This window comes from Lissotriton helveticus, chromosome 2_1 (genome assembly GCF_964261635.1).
Source record: "Lissotriton helveticus chromosome 2_1, aLisHel1.1, whole genome shotgun sequence".
Lineage (NCBI taxonomy): Eukaryota > Metazoa > Chordata > Amphibia > Caudata > Salamandridae > Lissotriton > Lissotriton helveticus.
This window is the reverse complement of record NC_136059.1, coordinates 1,639,319,663-1,639,343,748: the sequence shown is the minus strand read 5'-3', so window position 1 is coordinate 1,639,343,748 and position 24,086 is coordinate 1,639,319,663. Positions and strand designations below refer to the sequence as shown.

Below are 24,086 nucleotides of genomic sequence, written 5' to 3'. Positions count from 1 at the left end.
GTAGTCACAAATACAAATGAAAAAGTGTAAAGCAGATATATAAACATATTTTACACAAAATTTGAGTCTAGCTGTTTAGTAACATATTGGTTTAACTTTATTTTAACAACATATTTGTAAAAAAGCAACAGTCTCAAAAAATAACTTTCAACATCTAAACATACAAACACAGCATAACTCCCAAACAAACATCAAACTATCCATTGTTACCCAAACTTATGGGGAACCAAAAACTACTGCAAAACTAGTGCAATGCACAATGCCTCACAAGACCCTCTCTAGAGGGACAAACAAAAAATATTCATGTGGAACAATGTCCATGTTATACCATCTAAAAACCTATCATAAAAACCTCTCCAACTGGCGATCAAGCAGAGTGAAGCTGGAGGACCATCTACTTCAGTGGCAGCAGCAACAATTCATTGTCAGAAACTCCCTTCTGAAGTGCAGAATGCTGCAACAACTGTTTATAAGTGCTGGTGAGCGGTGGGTTACAGCTATTCACAATACTGACAAAAATCGTCCATGGTATTTTCCCCCTTTTACCTTTTTTTCACATTTCATAAGAGGAGTTGAAGTGAGCAGCAAGAATGCAATGCAAAGCTGAAGGACCCTCGACTATCTGACCTTCTGCAAGCATCTATAAACCTTTTGGTTCCTTTAACTCTTTTCGATCTCGAAGATGCCTTGCATTTAGCGCTGGGATGCCCCTGGGTAACCATGCGCTCTAGAAATGTATTTCATTCATTCATTCATTCACTTCAATTGACTGGGGAGAGAGGTTGGCCTAACGGATGGGGCGCTTGACCTCGCACCTGGGGATCTGGGTTCGAGTCTCGGTAACGACGCCAAAAACCTCCTGTGATTCTGGGCAAATCACTTAATCTCCCCGTGCCTGAAATGAATGCGTGTCCTCATGTAACGTAACTGGTGCTATGTAAAGCGCTCTGATACCTGATTCAGTTCGGGTCTAGTTCGCGCTATATAAAACTCTGCAAACAAAAACAAACTTCAATAGCAGCACAACAACACTGAAGCAGAGAGTCCATTCAAAAGTTCAATCTCAACTTCAAGATTTGGCTCCATAGTTTCCCCCAATGGCTTCATACTGCATGGATGGTGGAGTTGTAATTAGTGTTGTTTATTTTTTTTATTTTTGACCTTCATAGTTTTTCTACATTAGCAGGCATTTTATTACTGTACAAAATGGGCATCTGATTTCTATTTGTTGTTAATTTTATTATCTTCCAATTTATTGTAACACTATTTACATATAACTTGCTGTATAGACAAGTAAAATTGTTTTTCTACAAATAAATACTCAGCTAACGTTTGTCAGTTATCATTATTTACTTTTTCACTTTTTAAATATGTCAACATTCTGTGTTTAAATCTTTTCAGTACATCGACAACATATACAAACATACTCTGTTTTGTTTAGACAATACTGTGTTAAATTTTGTAATCTCTTTTTTAAAACTATCAACTGTAGTATATGTGTCTTCTTCTGCAACTCCTTCTCTTAACAATTATTCATTTTCCCTAGAACCCTGCTCAGTACCAAAGAAACAAAACTGCACATCACCACAAACCTTTTCTATGTCTGCCACACTACCATGCAAAAATGCTGTACTCATTTCTGCTAAACATAATGCAGGAGTTTTCACATAATACAGCCTCCTGCCTAAAGTTCACATTGTTGAGTAGTATAACTTAGTTTGTGTTTTAAACTTCGCCTTGGAAAGATACATAGAAATTTCCTTAATATATCAATGGATTCCTTTCTAATACTAGAAACACTAATACAATTCCATTTGTATACAGCACCCTTACTATGCCTTTCTTGTACTTCTTCTGCAATAACTTCTTCTACATTTCTAGGTACCATCACCTCTTTTTCTATAGGACTACCATTCGTCATTTGAAAACATCGTCCTAATTGACAAAAACTTCCCAAAACATACCAAACAAGTATTACTTCTTTCTAATTCATATACAGGGAGACACCACGTTCTCATCTTTTATCACTCACTACACTATTCCTGTTTAGTAATGTTACTAAAAGTACTACAACTCCCAGCATGCAAATAACAGATGTATCTATTCTGCACATGATGTTTAGACATTTAAAACATTCCTAGTTCCTCATTACAACTTCTACAAAATGATACTGTTATTTTCCAATAAAATACAAAATGTAATAAACAGGAACTAATTCATTTTTCTCTTACTTCCCAAAAGATTCACCACTAACCTCTTAAACACATACCCTCTAATAGATACAGTTCATCTAATATATTTTTTCTCATCACTGTGACACTCCTTTTACTCAAACTCCCATATATATCTTCACTTCCAATGTACATTTGTAAAACAATTACAAAGATATATTCATACCACGGAATTCAGTTTGTAGATTAAATTGCTGTTTGAGCTCTTTCTGCACAGCTTGGACACTGTTAAGATTTGTTAAAACTAAGCACAAGAATGGTACACCACTCTTGTTCTATCAAGGCTTGCCCAATTGCTCTATAAGTGCATATCCCTCTGCCCCAGCAGGAGGGAGATGGGGCATGGGGCCTACTTCAATTTGTCCTAAAACTGCCAGCCGAGCTGGATTCCTCCTCATATGGCAAGATGACATAAACGCCAGCCTGTTCAAACACTGTCTTTGATGTGTCTAGAGAGCAGTTGGTCACAAACGTATTTGTTTTCAGGCTTAACCCTGGCAGACCGTAGCGGAACAAAACACAGTTATTGCACATTTTTTGTTAGGATATGCATAGTATAGTGTTTTGAATAGCCATGGGAGGTGCTTCTATACGTCATCAGTTTCCTCCTGTCCTTGACCGCTTGAGAAACAATGGTGGGGGGTGTTACTCTGAGAAGAGTTCTGCCCTTGTGTGTGCTTTCTGATATTCAAGTCGGTTCATGTCCTTCCATCAGGAAACATTCCAACAGCAGTGACCTACAGTCCAGAGTCCCTGAGATTTAGGTGATGACTAACATAGCAGCCTGCAGGGAAAATAACAGGAAAAGAGCAGTCGCTTTGTTTACATACTTTAATTACCATTTTGCAACATTTCGATGCCTTAGCTTCTGATTGTCTCATTTCTCCCATACTTGATTTTCAAGGCTCTGGACACTGTATTCATGCATGGGCACTTGTGTAGCTAGGGGCGGGATGGGCACGTCACAAAATTCATAAAGGGAACTGAGCCAGACCTTTCAAAGACAAAGTGCAAGTAGAGCCAGAAAAAGACACATCATATGGGTCCTGCAATAGAAGGTTTTAAAAAAGGATATGGCCAGTGAGTCTCCATATTTATTTTTGATGTTTGTGTATCTGTTGAATACATAGATGACTGGATGGAGAGACATTCAATTTTTTGGATACCAAGCACAAACTTAGAAAGACTGGCATGACGACGCTGCTATTGTGATCTAAGCGATCATTTCATTTGTTGTTTTTTATATTAATTATAAGAAATATTATTTTGTGTAATGCCTTATAATCTGTACAACTCCATATGGACACATTTATTTAGAACAGTGCCTCTGATACAAGTCAGTGGCTTCCAGATTGTGCAGTTATGGAAATGGAAGTACATAAGGCAAAATGTTTTTAGGTCCTGCTGTAGCATAAACTGGGCCCATTTACTACTCACCTAACATAAAAATGCTTTTTAGAAATGTGTAAGCTTTGATCATCACCACTCTCTTGGTCTTCCAATGGACCTTGCTATGTGCTGATAGGGGTTGGATAGAAGGGGTTCAGCAGTCATCCAATGAGGACCAGGAATTAGATACCTGTACCACATATATAATATCAAACTAAAGTAGATTACTCTCAATACAATGCAATAAAGATATAGAAATAATACTGCCAGTTCAAATCTCCTGAAGAAACGTAGACAAGCCAAAACCATACACACTATAAGTTCAGGTTAAGCAATACAAAATAGCCACATTAGTATTTGATGTCTGGAAATCACTCTAATCTGGTCACTTTTAGTCATAAGTGAGAATTTAACCGTTGAGAATGCTCATACACTTCAATGAGACATAACGTGATAGCTGAGTCAATTTAGTTGATATATTTTAGTTTATCAGATATTTAGTAAATAATTGCATCACATGGGAATAAGACATTTAGTAAAATAGATTAATACCCAAAAGCTCTCAAAGTTCAGGAAAGGACGCAAAATGCCAGTTCAGTGTTCTCCGAAGGAAGGGATTACTGTGTGCTTGAAGTCTCTACGCAATCTGAATCTGAATCTGCTTCAAGAGTGATGAAAATCTAATCAGACTATTTCGGAATTCACCTGCATGTAGAACAGCAGCTATTCAATACCATCATCAGCTGCACGAGAATCTCTCCTCAGAAAGATCAAAGATAGAATCTCGAAAAGAAGCTCCAAAAGAATCTTGAAAGAAAAGGTCTCCCTAACTTTCTGGTAAGGCAATATTATATTTTATGCATTTCCAGGGATGACACCTCATAGTGTCACGTCATCTGATCAGACCACTCAGTTCATTGGTCAGTCTATAAAGCATGTTGATCGGGTGAAATAAAGAAGACACAAAATGCAGAGGAAATAGGTGGAACAAATACGCAGTCCTTAAGTCATCCTGCTAAATTAAATGTTAAACAATGCTTCTTTAGCTTGATCTAATTGCAGAGTTCGAAAGTGCATTTTTCCTGGCAAGTGTAATACAAAAAGCAACATAGTGCAGCAAAATCTTTATTCAATAAATGAGAATCTCAAGAGGGGAAAGAACTTGTTACAGTCAACTGTTACATCGCATAGTTTTATCAGACTCAATGTGGATAGTGAAGCAGAAATTTTCATGAGTACAGTTTGGCCTATGTTAACTTAGGCTAATATCAATCAATCAATCAATCACAGACATTTATAGAGCGCACTACTTACCCGGAGGGTCTCAAGACGCTTGGGGGGGGGGGGGGGTGTGCTGCTACTGCTCGAATAGCCAGGTCTTGAGCTTCTTCCTGAAGGAGAGGTGGTCCTGGGTCAGGCGCAGGTCGGGAGGGAGGGAGTTCCAGGTCTTGGCTGCCAGGTAGGAGAAGGACCTTCCTCCTGTTGTCGTTCTTCGGATGCGGGGGACGGCGGCGAGGGCGTGGCTGGCTGAACGGAGATGACGTTTGGGAGCGTAGAAGTTGATGCGGTTGTTGAGGTAGCTCGGGCCTTGATCGTGTAGGGCTTTGTGTGCGTGGGTGAGGAGGCGGAAGGTGATTCTTTTGTTGACGGGGAGCCAATGCAGGTCTTTCAGATGTCCGGAGATGTGGCTGTGTCGTGGGATGTCAAGGATGAGTCTGGCTGAGGCGTTCTGGATCCGCTGGAGTCTCTTCTGGAGCTTGGCGGTGGTTCCGGCGTAGAGGGCGTTGCCGTAGTCCAGTCGGCTGGTGACGAGGGCTTGGGTGACCGTCTTCCTGGTCTCGGTGGGGATCCACCGGAAGATCTTCCGTAGCATGCGCAGGATGTTGAAGCATGACGAGGAGACGGCGTTGACTTGTCTGGTCATGGTGAGGGAGGAGTCCAAGATGAAGCCCAGGTTGCGTGCGTGGTCTGTCGGTTTGGGTGCGGTGCCCAGGGCGGGGGGCCACCATGAGTCGTCCCAGGCGGAGGGTGAGGAACCCAGGATTAGGACTTCCGTCTTGTCTGAGTTCAGTTTCAGGCGGCTGGTCGTCATCGACTCGGCTACGTCTTTCATCCCTTCGTGAAGGTTGGCTCTGGCGGCGGCGGGGTCGTTGGTCAGGGAGAGGATCAGCTGGGTGTCGTCAGCGTAGGAGATGATGTTGAGGTTGTGTTGGCGTGCGATGGCCGCGAGGGGGCTCATGTAGATGTTGAAGAGGGTGGGGCTCAGCGAGGATCCTTGAGGGACGCCGCAGATGACTTCGGTGGCCTCTGACTTGTACGGTGGTAGATGGACTCTTTGTGTTCTTCCGTCGAGGAAGGAGATGATCCAGTCCCATGCCTTCTCCTGGATTCCGACGTTGCTGAGGCGCTGCACTAGGGTGCGGTGGCAAACAGTGTCGAATGCCGCGGAGAGGTCTAGGAGGATGAGGTCCGCTGTTTCTCCGTTGTCCATCAGGGCTCGGATGTCATCGGTGGCGGCGATGAGGGCGGTCTCGGTGCTGTGGTTGGCTCGGAAGCCAGACTGTGAGGGGTCGAGGGATCCATTCGTCTCGAGGAAGGCGGCCAGCTGTTTGTTGACGGTCTTCTCGATGACTTTGGCTGGGAACGGGAGGAGCGAGATGGGGCGGTAGTTCTTGAGCTCGGTGGGGTCCGCTGTAGGTTTCTTGAGTAGGGCGCTGAGTTCGGCGTGCTTCCAGCTCTCCGGGAAGGTGGCCCTGTCGAAGGAGGTGTTGATGATGTCCCGCAGGTGGGGTGCGATGACAGCGTCGGCCTTGTTGAAGACGTGGTGAGGGCAGGGGTCGGTCGGAGATCCGGAGTGGATGGAGTTCATCGTGCTGATGGTGTCTTCGGTGCTGATCGGAGTCCAGGCGCGGAGGGTGGTGGTGGGGGGCGGTGGTTCGGTCGTGGCGTGCGTCGGTTGGGTGCTGAAGCTGTTGTGAATGTCCGCGATCTTGTTGTGGAAGTAGGAGGCGAGGGAATTGCAGAGGTCTTGCGATGGGGTGATGTCGTTGTTTTCGGCGTTGGGGTTGGAGAGCTCTTTCATATGCAATTACATATAGAATTATGAACATATGCTTGTACAAAAAATGGATAGGCTGGGTATCTAATACATTTTATGATGCACTTAGGAACAATTATTATAATCAAAATAAATTCTGTTAGAAATAAGGTACATTACGTTCTTAGGTCCAACATATAAATGCATTTGAAAATATAAAAAACAAATCTTGTTTCAAGTAATTTTAGTTCACACATGTATAAAGAACATTCTCTAAAAGTTTTGCTAAGGCACCTTTAAGTAGAAAGGTGTAACATTTAATAAATATGAGTATTTCATAAAATTCTCTATCAATATTTGATTTGAATCATACTAATTCATAAATCTCATTTACTATTCCATTACTTAACTGCAGATTCAAACTTATTTGTGTTAACCTCAATACAGACCCCCCAGGATATAGCGGCATGGATTAGCAAATTTATCGGCACAAAAATGGAAATTTAGCGGCACAAATATGGAAATTTGCGGCAATTTTGCGGCATTTTATTTGGCAGTTTTTCCTACAACAAACACAGATATCTTAGTGGGCACTTTTGTAAAAATCGCTGCATTTTTACAAAAGTGCCGATTTCGCGACAAATCGCGAAATCTTGGAGGGTCTGACTAGTGGAGAAGTTACTAACGTCATGCCAGGTGAGCGTTGTGGGGGAGGGAAATCCTTTAAAGAGTCATTTTCTTTCTGGATTTCCCTTCTCTTCTTGAAACGCAAGAGCAGCAACATTGTGGTGTCACCAGGGCTTTAAGCGGAAGCTTTTTCATTATATGTAACAAGCCATAGTTGCAGTTATTTATCTTATGCAACTAATAACCACTAACAAAGCCAATAGTCCTGACTTGTTGAAGGTATGATGTTACTTGTTGTATCACATGTCTGGATGCAATGACAGAAACAGCAAAAAACAAGTCGGGCGGCACACTATGCCAAGCACAGATTTTTAGCCTAAGGGGCAGATTTATGAAGGCCTTGCGCCGCCGGTGCGTCATTTTTAACATGGGAAAAAGTGACGCACCGGCGGCGCAAGGCCTTCATAAATCTGCCCCTAAGTGTTTTAGTTGTGGGTCCTCAGAGCAAAGGATTCTATGTGCCAGGTCCACAAACCCTTAAAATATAGGGTGAGCTGGTGTTAGTTTCATGAGGTAGTGACATCCATCTGGAGGTCCCCCATTCAGCCCGCAGGCACCACTTAGATGGTTTATGGAGCGGGATTGAGTTCCTCTCCACCCTTAGCGGCCACTGCAAGCCCCGATCCAGACTGATGTCGCGCCATTAGTTCACACCCTCAAGCATTTCTCCTGGATTCAGGCTTGGCCCCTGTCACACTTGAAGACTCCTTAAGGCCCTCCAGATACACAGCACCAAAGCATCCTAGGTAACAAGGCAACCCACTATGTCTCTGGCTATATTGTCCTGATTCACTGCCATCAGCACCTATGCCTCAACTGTAGGAGTCCCCTGCATGCCGTCAGGTGGGTTTCAGGCCTCAGCAGAGTTGCATCACCATTTTAGTTGCTCGCATATGGCCTTAACTTCACTGTAGCGTAATGGGGTACCAGTTGGTGGGCGAGACCCCTAACTTGCTATCCAGACCAGGGATCACAGTATATGCACCTATGCTGCTCCACGGTCTCCTGGGTTGATTTTTTGAAGGGCCAGGTCTCACGATTAAGCAGGAAGCAGAGAGGAGATCCGGGATCAGGAGGCCATACCCCAGTCCAATGGTTATTTTTTAAATTAGTTTTATTACATTTGGGTATAATTAAAGCATTCAATCAGACACTACCCCTGTGAAGAAGAGGTGATAGTATATAATCAGTTCAATCCATAGTACGACATTGAGAGTCAAATTAGTCACAGGCAGCACGGATGCAGTAATGGACATCTGGATTTCGCTGGCACTTTTGTAAAAAACGCGGCATGTTAACAAAAGTGACGATTTCGCGGGCACTTTTGTAAAAATCGCGGCATTTTTACAAAAGTGAAGATTTCGCGGCAAACCGCGAAATTGCAAAATCCTGGAGGGTCTGAATAACAGGAGAATTCACTAAGTACATTTCTACCACACGTTAAGAAAACTAATGTATTTTTCTTTTAATGCTTCACAGCTTATTTTATGTACGCGTATTATATCATTGAATCTTCTCTTATTTTTCATGCTTTTACGATGCAGTAACTAAAATTCTTTGAGGCATATTTATAAGCACCTATTGCCAAAGGAAAGTCACTTTTTTAGACGTCCCTGTGGCGATAGAGGCCTTGCCTTTTTCACAACGCAACGTTAAGCGACTTAACGTGGGTTAAGGCCGCCGAGTGTATAAGGCACCCTTTCACGCTATGCTTAGCATGCAAGGGACAGACAAAGAGTGTTGCGGTGGGTGTTCCACTGCAACACCTATTGATGTTGATGCTGCCCCTTTTTTATAAGTATGGCATAAATATCGGGCAGCTCCAAAATTAAGACCAGGGAAATCCTGGTCTTAAACAGGTGAAACAAGGGGAAACGCTTTATTTCTCCTTGCGTTTCTGTTTCTATGTATGCTGCATTGTGCAGCACACATAGAAACAGCAAAACCCTATGTGTGATTGTTAATGTGCTGGAAGGTTTCCCTTCCTGCACATAAACAATCATTTTAAAAATGACAAGTTGCAACTTCTATGTGTGCTGCACAATGCAGCACACATAAAGGTTACAAATCGCCATTTATGAATGTTTATGTGAAGGAAGGCACACCTTCCTGCACATAATCAATTATTCTCACAAGGCAGGCACCCTTGAACTATGATGCAAGGGGGCCTGCGGTGGAGCTAGGCAGCTGAATTTAGCGCCAGTAGGGAAGAAGCGCAGGGTTGAACTGTATAGTTGTAAATACGGTGCTGCCCTGCGTACCTAAAGTGACGAAGCGTGGTGTTAGCCTTCTTGGCTTAATGACGCGCTCCACCACTTTGCTTGTAAATATGCCATTTTCAATAATGTGAAGTTTTCACATGTTTATTTATTTTTCTCTTGAAAAGTGACATATTCAGTTTTTGCTTTTCTTTAAAAGTGTAATTGAAATTTATGCTCTATCAGTCCTCTCGACTAGGTCACGCCAGGACATCTAGGTTGTATCATGCAAAGTATTATCTTATATTATTCTCAGATGAATTATTTACCCATTATTTATTTGTATTCTTCATTCACATGACATTCATTGTGTTTGCTGTACTTGTGTAAATGGTGGTCCCTGCTGGACTTCAAAGCCAACCCCAGGATAACTTCACTGGCAAAGGCGAACCCTTCTTAATATATGATTATTACTAGCAGCCCGTCCCGACGTTATCCGGGTATGAAATAGAATGTGTGTAATGTGTGTATTCAGATATGGTCATTGGCGTGTTCCCCCGCTTGAGGCCCAGCTGCAGCCCTGGTTGATGTTAGCAGGCACGTGTCCCCCCGCTTGAGGCCCAGCTGCAGCCGTGGTTCATGTTAGCAGGCGCATGTAATTAGTGTAGTGATCCGCCGCCTGAGCCCGGCTACTGCCCTGGCTGATGTTATCAGGCGCGTGTAATTAGGTTTAATGTGTTAGTTCAGTAACAGCGCGCTTGAGGAGCCGCAGTAATTGTCCCCACAGACACGCTCAGTCGCTTGTGCCCCCGCTTGAGGGCCAGCGGCGACCGTCTAACAATTAGAATTGTGTGAGTCTTGAATGATTGTTTCCCGCTGTTCCTATTTTTTATGACCCACACCGACGCTCTTCGACCCGAGTGCTTTTTAGAAGCACCTAGGCCAAGCCTCACACTGCGTCCGGCCCTTTCAGACGCACCCAGGCCAAGGCACACACTGCATTCGGCACCCCCAGTATGTGTGAGACAACGGGCAGTCCCCCAAGGGAGTCTTGCAAATGGGTACTTACCACGCTTCGAGGTGAACGCCTTTGTGACGCCCCCAGCACACGGCGACAGCAGACGATCTGATTAATGTACGACCCAGATGGCATGAAGTGCGGAACGTAGCACACCCCCCAGTGTTTGTCACGGCCCCAGCGTGCCCCTTGATTCGGCGCAATTGCGTAATTGGCGCTTCACATGGCGTGAAGGGCGGACACACGCCCACAGCTCGGACACACGCCCACAGTGTTTGTCACGGCCCCAGCGTGTCACGCCCCCAGCGTGCCCCTTGATGTGGCGCAATTACGACTCACATGGCATGAAGGGCAGAACGTACCACACGCCCCAGCGTTTGTCACGCCTCCAGCACACGCCCACAGCAGAACGCAGACACGCCCAAAAGGCACTACTTTGCTGGCACGGTTCTTTTCCCTTTTAAATGTATATGGTGGCCGTCTGCATAGCCTATGTCCTTCTGCTGCAACTGCCCTTTTCCAATGCTGTTTTGGATGTTGTGATTGGTGCTGTGGTTACTGAGATTACCTGCCTCAAAGGTTTGGGCTCTCTCTTTATAATATTAGTATGGATGGATATATATATATATATATATATATATATATATATATATATATATATATATATATATATATATATATGAACCACCTTTTCCGGCTGTTCCTGGTTTTCAAAATTGCGGCGAGCCCTGTGCTACCCCACGCGAGCCTGTGCCTACCGACGCGTTTCGCCACTAAGTCTTGGTCACGCAGCTACCAGATTCTGTGCCTTAAATAAAAGAACACTTTAGCATCCAGAAAGCAGCCTGTGTATTTCTTCGAAAAGGGAGAGATTTGGTCCGTGATATATATATATATATATATATATATATTCACTGAAAAAACCATAGGTTATAGACCATATATAGTTAGGAATTAGCATTTAAAAAACCTTATTTTACTCACACAAAACCATTGAAATTCCATATATAGTTAGTTGCACTAACTATATATCGCGCACCCGCAATCCACTGCTGATCATGTCACATATTACATCATTCATGACATGGTCAGTGACATCACTGATGACATCACTGATGACATCTCAAATGACATCACTGATGACATCACTGATGACAACATCCAGTGACTGTATGTTTCTGTAAAGTTAAAATATGTCTTACATATTGAAGAATGAGTGGATGTATAAGTGTCTGGATGAAGGATTTAGTAGGTGCGTGACTGACTGTATGAGTGAGTGATTAAATGTGTCTCACTGAATGCATGGGTTAGTGACTAAACTGTCTTAATTTGTGCATCATTATGTCTGTTGTGATGTAAACTGCTGCATGTGTTGATCATTAGCTATACGAGAGGCTATATGTGTTATTAATTGGTTGCCCAAGTATTTCTATGGGAGATTGAGTTTGTGTGGGGGTGGCTGGAAGGTGTGTGACTCTATGCATAGATGTGTGAGCAGTTTATTCACTAGGTGTATGAGTTCAAGAGTGCATGTGGAAACAGCTACATGGGCAGTTGACTGTGTGCATGAGTGTATTGATGAGTGAATGGATATCTCAATGCTACATGTCATAGTAAGTACATATGTAAAACACAGTACATGTGAGAGTTGGCATATATAAATAACTGTGCATGAGAGCCACTGAATGAGTGAGTGGTTGTATCGATCATTGTGAACTTGTATCAGGGATTGTATAATAGAGTAAATATGTGTTAGTATATGTTTCAATAAGTAAGGTGTGTTTAACTGTATAGTTGAAGAAATGGAGGTGAGATTGTTTCTTTGCATGACTGACTGGGTGTGTGAGTAACTCCATGGATGAGTGGCAGTGTGTGAGTGTCTGTATACACTGAGTGTATCTAAGGTTATATTAGAGTCTGAAGAGGTTTATCGTATTAGCACAAGAATGATGTCAAATGAGATGTCATCAGTGATGTCATCAGTGATGTCATTTGAGATGTCATCAGTGATGTCATCAGTGATGTCACTGACCATGTCATGAATGATGTAATATGTGACATGATCAGCAGTGGATTGCGGGTGCGCGATATATAGTTAGTGCAACTAACTATATATGGAATTTCAATGGTTTTGTGTGAGTAAAATAAGGTTTTTTAAATGCTAATTCCTAACTATATATGGTCTATAACCTATGGTTTTTTCAGTGAATTTCAATGGTTTTTTAATAGCAAATATCATAAGCTGTCGAATGTCAAGTACGTGGTAAGTAAAAACATTTTCGTGTTTATGCACACTGATCTGCTTTGAATGCTGCCCCCCACCCCTCATTTCTATTAGGAGTACTCTCTCTTTGCAGATAGTGAAGGGTAGTTAACGCAGGCCTTTGCCCCCGTTGTAATCCGTCGTGCCTGCTTCTCTCTCCATTTGATTGATTGTTCTCTTTGGTTCATTCTCTATTTACAAACAAGCACAGAGTCGCAATACTCTGTTTAGTCTTTGCAGATAGCGAAAAATCGTGTAAAAAAACAAAAGGAATCGAGCAAAATCAGGAGGCCACTAATGGGATCTCTTTTTGACCTCCCTAAAATAGAAACATTAGGAACAACCTGTTGATAATACCAATGTGTATGTACATAAGCGGCGTTCATTTGTGTTCACAGTACCCCTTGTTGATTGTTTGAATCGAGCATTGAATTGTTCGAAGTTGGTTCTCTTAAGAATCTTCTCTGCCTGCAAACGAGGAAGAATAGGAATATTCTCTCTCCCTTTGCAGACAGTGAAGGGTAGGTAACGCAAACCTTTAACACGTCGTGCCTATTTCGTTCCTCATTGATTGATTGTTTCCCCAAACATTGACTGTTTGGGAATTGGTTCTTTTTGGAGGTATTCCCTGTTTGCAAATATACGTAGGAAAATCTTTGCAAATAGTGAAAGGGTACGTAATGCGGACCTTTCTCCCCCGTTGTAATCTGTCATGCCTATCTACTCCCCACTGATTGATGCACCTGTTTCACCCGGACCATTTACTAGAGATACGTCATCTGGCCCGACCAGAGAGCACCCCTAGTGAAAAGGACATATGCAATAATAACGAAGTGATCACTGTATCCTGTTAACAGAAACTTTAGCATGAAACAACCTGGAAAGAAAAGAATAGGAAAACGAAAATCAGTAGGCCACTGATGAACATGAACTTTTATTAAACAACGAACAAAGAAACGATAACATAACGTAATGATAAAACCTATTAATGTCCTAGAAACAAGAAAACGTTAAAATATGCCAGTGGTGAGAGACCAGAAAAACAGTAAGAGAAACCAAATCACCCCTCGCTGTCCCACCGCCTGCCACGCCAAAAAAATCGATAGACTAGGGAAAATGCAAGTCAGTAGAACATCCGCCCCCACTCTGGAAACTTCCAAGGTGGGGCAGGGTTGCGGCTACGCCCAGCCGGGAGCAGCCCATATAAGGCGGGTCCTGCTGCCACGCCTCGGCCAGGAGATCCTAACGTAGGGTGTAGCCGGAGGAGAGGCCGAGGCCAGCGGGACCCGGCCAGGGGATTGCCTTTACAACGCTGAAGAGTTGCAGGGGGGGGAATATCTCCTCGACCCTCCCCTCTCTCTCCCAGTCCGGCCGCGGTGGCCCTTGACAGTTTCAGGTAGTCCCGCCACATGCTCTTCCAGTCCGGCCACCAACGGTCGGGGGGCCGAGGCCGACGGGATCCGGCTGCAGCCGATAAACCAAGGAACCCGTTCATGGGGCCAGAGCCAGGGGCGTCCGGCCGACATCCACCGGAAGCCCGGCCCGAAGACGGACGGGACACTTCTTCTTTCTTGAATAATGGCTGCGACAACACTGGGGGGGGATGTCTTGCACATGCCTCCGACCCCCCCCCCCTCGTCCTCATCGCCTGGTCCGGCCATAACAAATCTCAAGCGAGACGCCGTGGGGTGCACTGGGAGGGAGAGACGGTGCGAACAGGCCTCTCCCGCCTCCCCAGGTGGAGGCTTCCCAGCTGCACCCTCAGCGCTCCAGGCGCCCGGAAAAGGGTTCTTCCACTGTGGCCATGCTGCAACGTCTCGCCCGGCAGGGTGGAGCCCGTCCGCTCATTTGACCCCGCGATCGCCAGTAGCTACCGAACTCTCAAAATGGCGGTCGACCTGGCAAGAGCGGGCCCAGCATAAAGAAATGGCCCGGTCACTGGTTGACTCCACCACCGTAGTCCTCCACGACCTTGAAGATTCTAGAGGAGCCGCGGGAGTCTCCGACCCCCGATGGGGAATGACTGCCATGATCGCCCGTGGAGTGACGAAACTGTATCCGCGGGACGTCGGCGCTCCCATGCTGGCGCCAGCCTCACTTTGAATTACTAGAATCCTGCAGACCTCAGTTCCGGTGAAAGCACAGTGTGACCCGGTAGGAAAAATTGTTGCACCCCCCTCCCCTTTTTGACTGATAGTTCAAACCACCGATCCTTTCCTTTGCCCTTTTAACGGAACTTTGGACTACCTCCCCCTCTTTTACATTTTCTAGAGAAAACAAAACATTAACCACTACATTAGCATAGCAGTTGACACCAGAACTGTTTTCAAATTGAAAACCAACAACATCTTCAACAGAATCCTTTTTGTTTCTGCTGTGACCCTGCTACAGCACAGGCATTGTCCCCAGCAGTAATTCTGCAATGCCGGTAAGAATAGCTGTGGTGCCTACTGGACTCACTCACCCCCGCGGCGCCCCACGCCGTTATTTGCTGGGCGGCAACTTACTAGACATCACTTTCGTGCCATCTAGATTTCAGCGCGTTCTGCTGCCTTGGAACTATTCGCACAACAGACTGCTACTGACGACCCACCCCCAGGCAACATCTTCTGAATTTTCATAATTTGAAAGAACTAGTAACATGTCCTCATCAGGAATTCAAAAGAAATTGCCACGGTCTCTTCGTTGTTTAAATGTTTTTACTGTTTTTGTTTTGTTGTATATATTTATATGTTATTAAAGTTTTATATTCCTACTACTTTGTTGGAGTGCTATATATTTTTAATGTGACACATAATTGTAAAAACTTTGATGTACAAAGAGTCATTCCTGGAATCTTCCGCTTCAGGCTCGGTCCCCTCCCCAATCACAATACAGGATGGTTTTCAGATAGTAGGAACACGTGTGGTGTGACGGATCTCATCGGGTGTGGGCCTTGATCTACTATAACTCCTTTGAAGAGGGGTGATTCTTTACAGCTGGAGCCATAAACTACATCTGCAGGGCTAGCTGATAGCCTGGACAATCGGACACAGAGGAAGAGGAGTGTCAGAGGGTGCGGTAGTGAATAGGGCGAAAGGGAGGTGTCGGGCGGGCACAGAGTGTGATTCTCAGGGAAGAGCAGCGCAGATGGGGGGAGGTTTATTGCCCATGCATAAGACAGAGAGCGGGGGTGACCAGTGCCTGGGGAAGATGCTTCCGAGGGTGGGGAGCCATGCTACGAATCGACAGCGTGCAGAGAGTGGGTCTGGTCAAGGCATCTAAAATGGCTGCCGTGCACGACAAAAGTGTGGCATTTCAAAAAAGGCAAGATGGCGCAAACAATGTTTTTCAACACTTCCTCATTTCCTTCGAATCGAACGTTAACAGACGTTGGTGCATATTACCAAAGTTAAGCGATATTTATCGCTAACGATGCTTACCAACGAATTTTTTACCGCTAAGCATCGTCAGAAATTATCGAAGATAAACCTTGCTATTTTCAAGGTTTATCGCAAATGCGATAATAAACGGCCGCAATGCATGAATATCGCTAAAAAGTCAGCGATATTCATGCATTACCGAGCTAGTGCTCTTAGCCATGTTATCCCCCTCCCATTGGATAACATGGCTAAGAACTGCTCAGGGCAGGTGTTACTTTTTGGAGATATTCGCGCTTAGCGCGAATATCTCCAAAAGTTGGTAATAGGAGATAGATATCTTGCATGTTGTAATGCAAATTATTGTGGTATATGGAACTCATACCATAATCTCTCAGGAAAGCAGAAACTGATCCTTTTGGAACCGCCTGAAAAGGCCTAGGGGGTGAGGGGTACTCTACTTTGCCCCCTTTTCACGTTCCGAACTATTTTATTTTACTCTCTTCTGTAATTACACAAAATAGCAGCGATAAGATGCATCGGAGACACACAGTGAGAGAAAGGAGGCCGGAGATGAAGAAGAGATGTCAAATACACATTGGAGATAATATAGTGGCAGAAGGGAAGTAAATATGAGTAAACTTACCATGTAACATAAAAATGTTGCACTCTATACTATAAGTCTCATTTTATACTACAATCACTTCGCTACAACCTCATAAATTAAAAATAAAAATGAATAATGTCTCAAACAATTTTTGATTTCTAAATATAAATTTATTCTTCAGAATTTTCTAAATTTGAAAGAACTAGTAACATGTCCTCATCAGCAATTTCCTCATGAAAAGTCTGCAATGATGATTCTTGTAACTCTATGGTCTCCAAACATTCGATAAATTCGCCATCAACAGATTGATCAAAAAAATCATTCAAGTCATCTCCTCGTGACAATATTTCATTATTGGTGCTCTCAATTTCAATCAATGTAGTGGAATCATTCAAGTCATCTCCTCCTTGTGACAATATTTCATTATTGGTGCTGTCAATTTCAATCAATCTAATGAAATCATACACGTCATCTCCTCCTTGTGACAATATTTCATTATTGCTGCTGTCAATTTCAATCAATGTAGTGGACAATTCAAAAGAAATTGCCACGGTCTCTTCATTGTGAGCCATTTTATTTTGAAATTGCTTGCTGTAAATTGCAGAAAAAAATAATCACTTTCATTTATCGTTTTTAGTAATACATAATATAAAACTAACTTTATCAAGTATTTAGTATAACAGAAGGACTGCAAATAAATAACAGAAAACATTTTTCAAATTATCTTCAAGTGTACAACATAGTTCCCCTTACAAATTAACAACTCACCTTTTTAAAAGTAGGAGAAGTGTTAGTACTGTGTAAATCAAACACCAGAAATTCACCACCAAAAATTCCTCACAAATGTACCTCAGACAGTAGTATCACAAAATGGCTGTGGTTTCCTCTCATTTGACATATATACATAACCAATTAACTTTCATCACACACAAATACAAAAACATTTTAATTGGTTCTAAATTTCAACACTTTCAAATGTGTTTTCCCCATGCAATTTTCCATAGGACATTTACATACGTCTACAGCCTGAATGGCTGAACGGAATTACACCAAACTTGGCAAAATGGTACATCAAACCTAAGAGGTCAGGAAGGATCTACTATGCCCCCTTATGGTCATTTGCCCCTTCGCTTTGGCCTCCTCTTGTCTCTCGATCCTACCGAGAGACAAGATGGCGGCCGCTACGGACTGTTTGGAATGTTGACAGACGCCGGAGAACCAATCAGCTTCGCAAAGCTCCGTAACGCGAAAAGTACGCGAAGCGGAGCGCTGTTACAGATATATATCTTTATTTGAACGTTAATTTCTCAAAATCCACTGGAGCACATATATTGAGACCTAGCAAAGGCACATCGGGCTACCAGTCCCTAATATTTTGCCAAGTTTCGTGCAAATCCATTCAGCCGTTCGATTATTGACATTTAGATACGTCTACAGCCTGAATGGCTGAACGGAATTACACCAAACTTGGCAAAATGGTACATCAAACCTAAGAGGTCAGGGAGGATCTACTATGCCCCCTTATGGTCATTTGCCCCTTCGCTTTCGCCTCCTCTTGTCTCTCGATCCTACCGAGAGACAAGATGGCGGCCGCTACGGACTGTTTGGAATGTTGACAGACGCCGGAGAACCAATCAGCTTCGCTTCACAAAGCTCCGTTGCGCGAAAAGTCCGCGAACCGGAGCGCTGCCCGGTCCGCTGTTACAGATATATATCTTTTTTTAAACGTTAATTTCTCAAAATCCACTGAAGCACATATATTGAGACCTACAAAAGGCACATCGGGCTACCAGTCCCTACAATTTTGCCAAGTTTCGTGCAAATCCATTCAGCCGTTCGGGCTAAAAGTGAGGCCAACCGCCCTATGGAAAACTCAATGTTAAAAACACGTTTTGGGACCCCCCTTTTTTCTCAACCCCCCCTGGACGAACCCCCCCCCCCCAATTTTCAGGGGCTGCTCAGAAACACAATGTGCCATTTTCCTGAAAATTTCAGCCAATTCCGTCCACAAACGCCAAAGTTATTAGACATAGAATTTTCAAAAATCCCATAGAGAAAAAATCCTAACTATATATACCTACTGGCGACCGCCAGTAGGTAATATATATATATATATATACATATATTGCTGCTCCTGGTACACCAGAACAGCGAGTCACTCTGCAGACGGGTGCTGCCACGCGTTGGTGTGCCGCGTAATATTAAAGCTCCAGAATTTCTCCCAGTTAACAGGAAAAAGAGGCAGCACTCACGGGAATTTAAGCAAAGCGGTGTTCTTTATTTCGCTGAAAAGCGAAATAAAGAACACCGCTTTGCTTAAATTCCCATGAGTGCTGCCTCTTTTTCCTGTTAACTGGGAGAAATTCTGGAGCTTTAATATATATATACATATATATATATATTGATACCCCTTGGTTCCTTTTCGCCAGAATTTGCAACGCTCTCTCGCGAGTTTGTATATCCCCGCGGCAGAACCATTTAATCCACAACCAATTCCCCCAGCTGGGAGAAAAACGGGACAAACTCGCGTTTGTCTTCACTTAAGTGCTTTTTTATTTAATCCTCACAGCATGGAGTTTCTCAAGCAGGCAGGCACAAATCTACGCTTTCAGGATAGCCTATCCCTTGTTCACGATCAATTTGGCTCCAGGCTCTCAGTCTCAATATAGTGAGTCACATTATTACATAATTTCCTGTTTGATGTTATTTTGGACCTCGGCCTTCCGGATGATGTACTTTTTTTCAATTTATTTATAAAATCTTTTATCCGTCTGCATAGCCTATGTCCTTCTGCTGCAACTGCCCTTTCCAACGCTGTATTGGTTGTTGTGATTGGTGCTGTGGTTACTGAGATTACCCGCCTCAAAGGTTTGGTGTCTCTCTTTATAATATTAGTATGAATTGCATGCGCTGAATGCTCGCACATAAATACAACATTCTAGAGAAACTGTCCTTTTGCGAACCAGGCTTCAGGTTATGAATTATTTGAAGAGAGGTGGATACTTGGTCAAAATGCCTGCCAACTCCTCTTTTCATCCTTATGTGAACGATAAAATGAGTGTCCGTGAGTGGGGAGCAGTGGGTACCCAGAGGCAGCTCAGTTTGCCTCTCACAGCAAATCTTCCAGGTTGTCAGCGATTTGCTACAGAAAGGCCCCTCTGCCCACAGTCTGTACTCTGGGCATGTGGGTGACATGGGAGCACTGATGACGAGTTCAGGTTCGGGATGTGCAGCCGATTTAAGGGGTGTGCTGCTCCCCCTTCGCTCTCGCTGTCAAGGGCGCTGGAAGTAGGCGTGTAGAGGTGCTGCCAGGGCCGGACTGGCCATAGCGGGGACTGGGCGTTTCCCTGGTGGGCCGTCAGGGTGGGGGCCGATTTTGGGACCCTGCGGGCTGTTTTTGTTACTTGGGGCCTGCAATATCAGCCCCCAGTAACAAAATCGGCCAAAACCGGCCCTTATAAACAGCTCGGCTGCACCCCCCTCCAGCCTCCGGGGGGAGCAGAGGGCAGAGCAGTTTGCCAGGGCCGGTTTCAGTTCCCAGTCCGGCCTGGGTGCTGCAGCACATCCAAAATAACCCTGCAGGAATTCAGAAGGTGAACGAGCAATAAAGAGGCGTTTACATTTTGTATTTGAGTCTGTTTGCCACGAGGTCAAGTGTCAGGAAATGTCTTCTGATTCTTGTTTAGCATGGGGATTAGTGTTTAGTTGCTTCTTTCCCTGATTTGAAAGTCAAGTACGTTTGTAGTTTGTAGTGTGAACCAAATGCCAATCTTGCTGGGGTACAGGCAGTGTTAAATGATTTCTAATGCATAACAAAAATATAAATATTTGTTGATTAATTTTACAAATATTTAAAAATAAATCAGCAGCAAGGATGGTACAAATGAGGCTCATTCTGTTTTGTAATTCTGACATCTGGGGCCGCATTATACATGTGTCGCATTTTCCTCCATTGTGCTGGGCGCCCAGGGCAATGAAGGAAAAAAGCACCCTATTATGATGATTGTGCTGCCCTTAGGGTAGCCACGAACTCGCCCTGTACTAGGAGCAAAGCATTCATGTGAAAAACGGAGCGGCTGCTTTGAAGCCACTCCGTATTTTCACAGTGCAGGCGGCATCCGCCTACACTTTTAAAGGGGATTAGAGATCCCCTGGCAGGCTGGTGGAGTGAGTCACTGCACCCGACTGCAAGGGGATGTCTTGGGATCCATAGGACCCCCTTTTGCCACTCCAGAGGGCTGCTCTCAGGGGGCACACTAACAGTGTGCCACCTTTTATTTGGCGCACAGTCAGTGTGCCTTTTGAGAGCTTCTTTGCCTCTGTGCCCGCATCTGCAATACGCTGTGGGTGCAGAGTCAAAGGGATTCCCTTATTTGCATGGGACACTCCCCCATGCAAATGAGGAAAAGCCCCCTGAAGATAGTATGAGGGCTTTATGTATGCTAGTGCTATAGGTATTACAGAAGAGGACACAAAAGCGTCTGCGGCCCCTTCTTTAAATACCAAAGTGCCCAGAGGGCGTGCATACGCCCATTGCGCCTCGGGACACTTTGTGTAATACGGCCCCTGATGGAAATATTATATAGAATCAAGACACTTTATTTATGTGTAACACAAATGACAAATCGCACAACGATCTAATTTCTAACGTTTTTGTACTATTTTGTAGTAAAACAAGTTGCCTGATATACATTTAGTAGCCCTTTTAAGAGGTAATTTTAAGGGAAAAGGTGCTTTCTTTAAATGACATTACGCTACCACATCATGCTTCCGTCATATATTTGGATCAGTGTGATGCACAATTTGCCACCAGACACACACTGCTCAACGCCATTTTCAGCTGATTGGGTATATCTCCTTTGTGTAATGCTTTGACTTTTCACAACCCCATTACCACATAATTTAACTCAGCCACACAATTTCACAACACACCACAGCCATCCAATTCACACCACATACATCCAATCCACACACCACACAATTCCACCTCATGCCACAAAATTCAACAGCACATCACATAATTAAACTCCACTACATACCACTCCTCAACACAAAATGCTAATCCATATAATTACAATCAATGACATACAATACCACTCCCCATACTTCCAGAACACTCAATACTAAATAATTACTATTCATATAAGCCCACTGCACACCATGCCACATAATTCCACTTCACAAATCCACTCCATAACACACTTTTCCACCGCACACAATTCTACAACTTACAATTCCAGTTCAAACCACATAAATCCACTACAAACAATATGCATCCACTCCACCACTAACAAAAAAATTAAATAAAAAACAATATCATTTACAACACCAATAGCTCTAACTTTAACAAATGCAGCATCGATTGCATTGCAAATGCTTGTAAATGTCAATGCAGTGGCCTGCAAAGTTGTTTTGTCTAGATAATGCAATCACCTGTTTATACACCAGTACAGGAGACTGTGTGCAAGCCAGAGAAATATGCACGGTACCTCACGTGCTTTTTTTACGCATGCGATTACAATACAGTCATTACAATGACCGCGTTGTAACAACGAATGCCATTACTCCGCAAGTTGGAACAACGACTTGCTCTAGGGAGGGCACTGGTTGTTGGAATAGTATAATTTACTATTCCAACTCCAGTCTGTGCAACAGTAAGGAAGTTGTTGGATTTTAAATCCAACACCTTCTGACCCATAGAGCAAGTCATTGTTCCGACTTGCGGAGTAATGGCATGCGTTGCAACAACGCAGTCTTTGTAATGACCGCGTTGTAATGGGATGCGGTGTTCCGGTTTTGTGGTTTACCAGGCTAGAGAGATGGCCAGCTCCAGTTATTCAGGCCAGAGGCACACAGGTCCCTACTTGCATTACCTCTTCATCCCTTCCTTATTCTAATCATTGCAAAATGTGGTGTCTATGACTACCAAGACTGGTTTACAAGGCCATTCTCCCTTAAACAAAACTATAAACCACACAATCCTCCCTCCTTCTAGAAGCATACACTTACCTGCCTCTATCCATTTGTTTTTTCTTCACAGGATCAGCTGAGTCCGGTGCTCAGGCTGGGGCGATATTCTGCAACTCCTATGATGTCTATGATGGTTGGGTCACAGTTGAGAACGTTGTACATGTGGTGCACTTATTGTGGTGCTGTGAAGGCCACCTGCACATGAAATAAGACAGAGTTATTTTTTGTCTATTCATTTGTTTTCACACATAAAGTTTCTGGTGTGTCATCAGGGTGGATTTTTAAATAAATTTGTATAACCTGCGTGGTGTTTCTTTATTTGTAAAATAAGTACCGTGTCGAAAGTTCTGCTCAGACACCAACGTGCTCTATAAAATGTCAGCGTGCAGAATACAACGGGTGCAGTCCTGATTTCACCTCAGGCATCTTTAATGTCTGCCAGACACTCCCTGGCCGATTATCTCACTCTTACAGGTTTCTGTTTTCCTCCTTAGTGACAGGATTTCTGCCCTTCTCTTCCTCCTTCTTTCTATTTTCTGTATTTTTTTCTCTTGTTCTTGGGAAATGTCAGCTGAGGAAAAGTAATTGCCAGTCTCCAAAAAATCAGTGCCGGTGGCCCCATCGGCAACCACTGGTACACATTTAGCACTGGTTAGAAGCAAGGAGATGTGTTTCGGCAAACAAATAAGTCTCCAGGAAAGCTTGAGCTTCAGTAAATCCATCTGTTAATTAGAGTGATGAGAGGTGTCAGAGTTTTTCCTCAATACTCTTCTTAGTTCAAAAAGCATTAAGAGCTTTCAGATAAGTAATGGTCCCGAAAAAAGTCAACCATTGGATAAAGACGTTTCAGATTTAGATGGACAGCCTACATACAACTCATTCCTTTGGTGCTACCAAAGGATTCAATGGAGGCAATAGACCTACAAGATGCATATTTGACTTTTCATGGTCATCAGAAGTACCTTAAATTTGCAGTTTAACATCAACATTTCCGATCTGCAGTCCTTCAATTTGGAATCAAATCAGCTCCAAGGTTAAGTTATGTTATTTTGATTTGTAAAGCACATTAATTACCCGAGAGGGCTCCAAGGTCTTTGGCATTTTAGTAGGTGTATGATCCCCAAGGTGCTTATACAAAGACCCAGGTCTTCAACTGCTTGCGGAACTTGAGAAGTGAGGAGGAGGCTCCATGTCTTGGGTGCAATGTAAGTTTGTTTACAAAAATCCTGACTCCATTGGTTGGCATTCTACATAAAGAAGAAGAGGTGCATTTACATCAGTGCTTGGACAACTGGTTGATCCATTCAAGGTCAGAGGATTAAGGTAT

General features: G+C 43.7%; 1 long non-coding RNA gene across 1 annotated transcript in view; it reads left to right on the top strand.

The window, feature by feature from the left end:
* LOC144819880 (uncharacterized) overlaps nucleotides 1-22,992 on the top strand; it is an 80,790-nt gene extending 57,798 nt beyond the window's left edge. Inside the window, exon 3 of the long non-coding RNA XR_013607606.1 lies at nucleotides 22,830-22,992. This is a non-coding gene — a long non-coding RNA (uncharacterized LOC144819880). The remainder of the gene's footprint in view (nucleotides 1-22,829) is intronic.
* The last annotated feature ends 1,094 nt before the right edge of the window (nucleotides 22,993-24,086 follow it).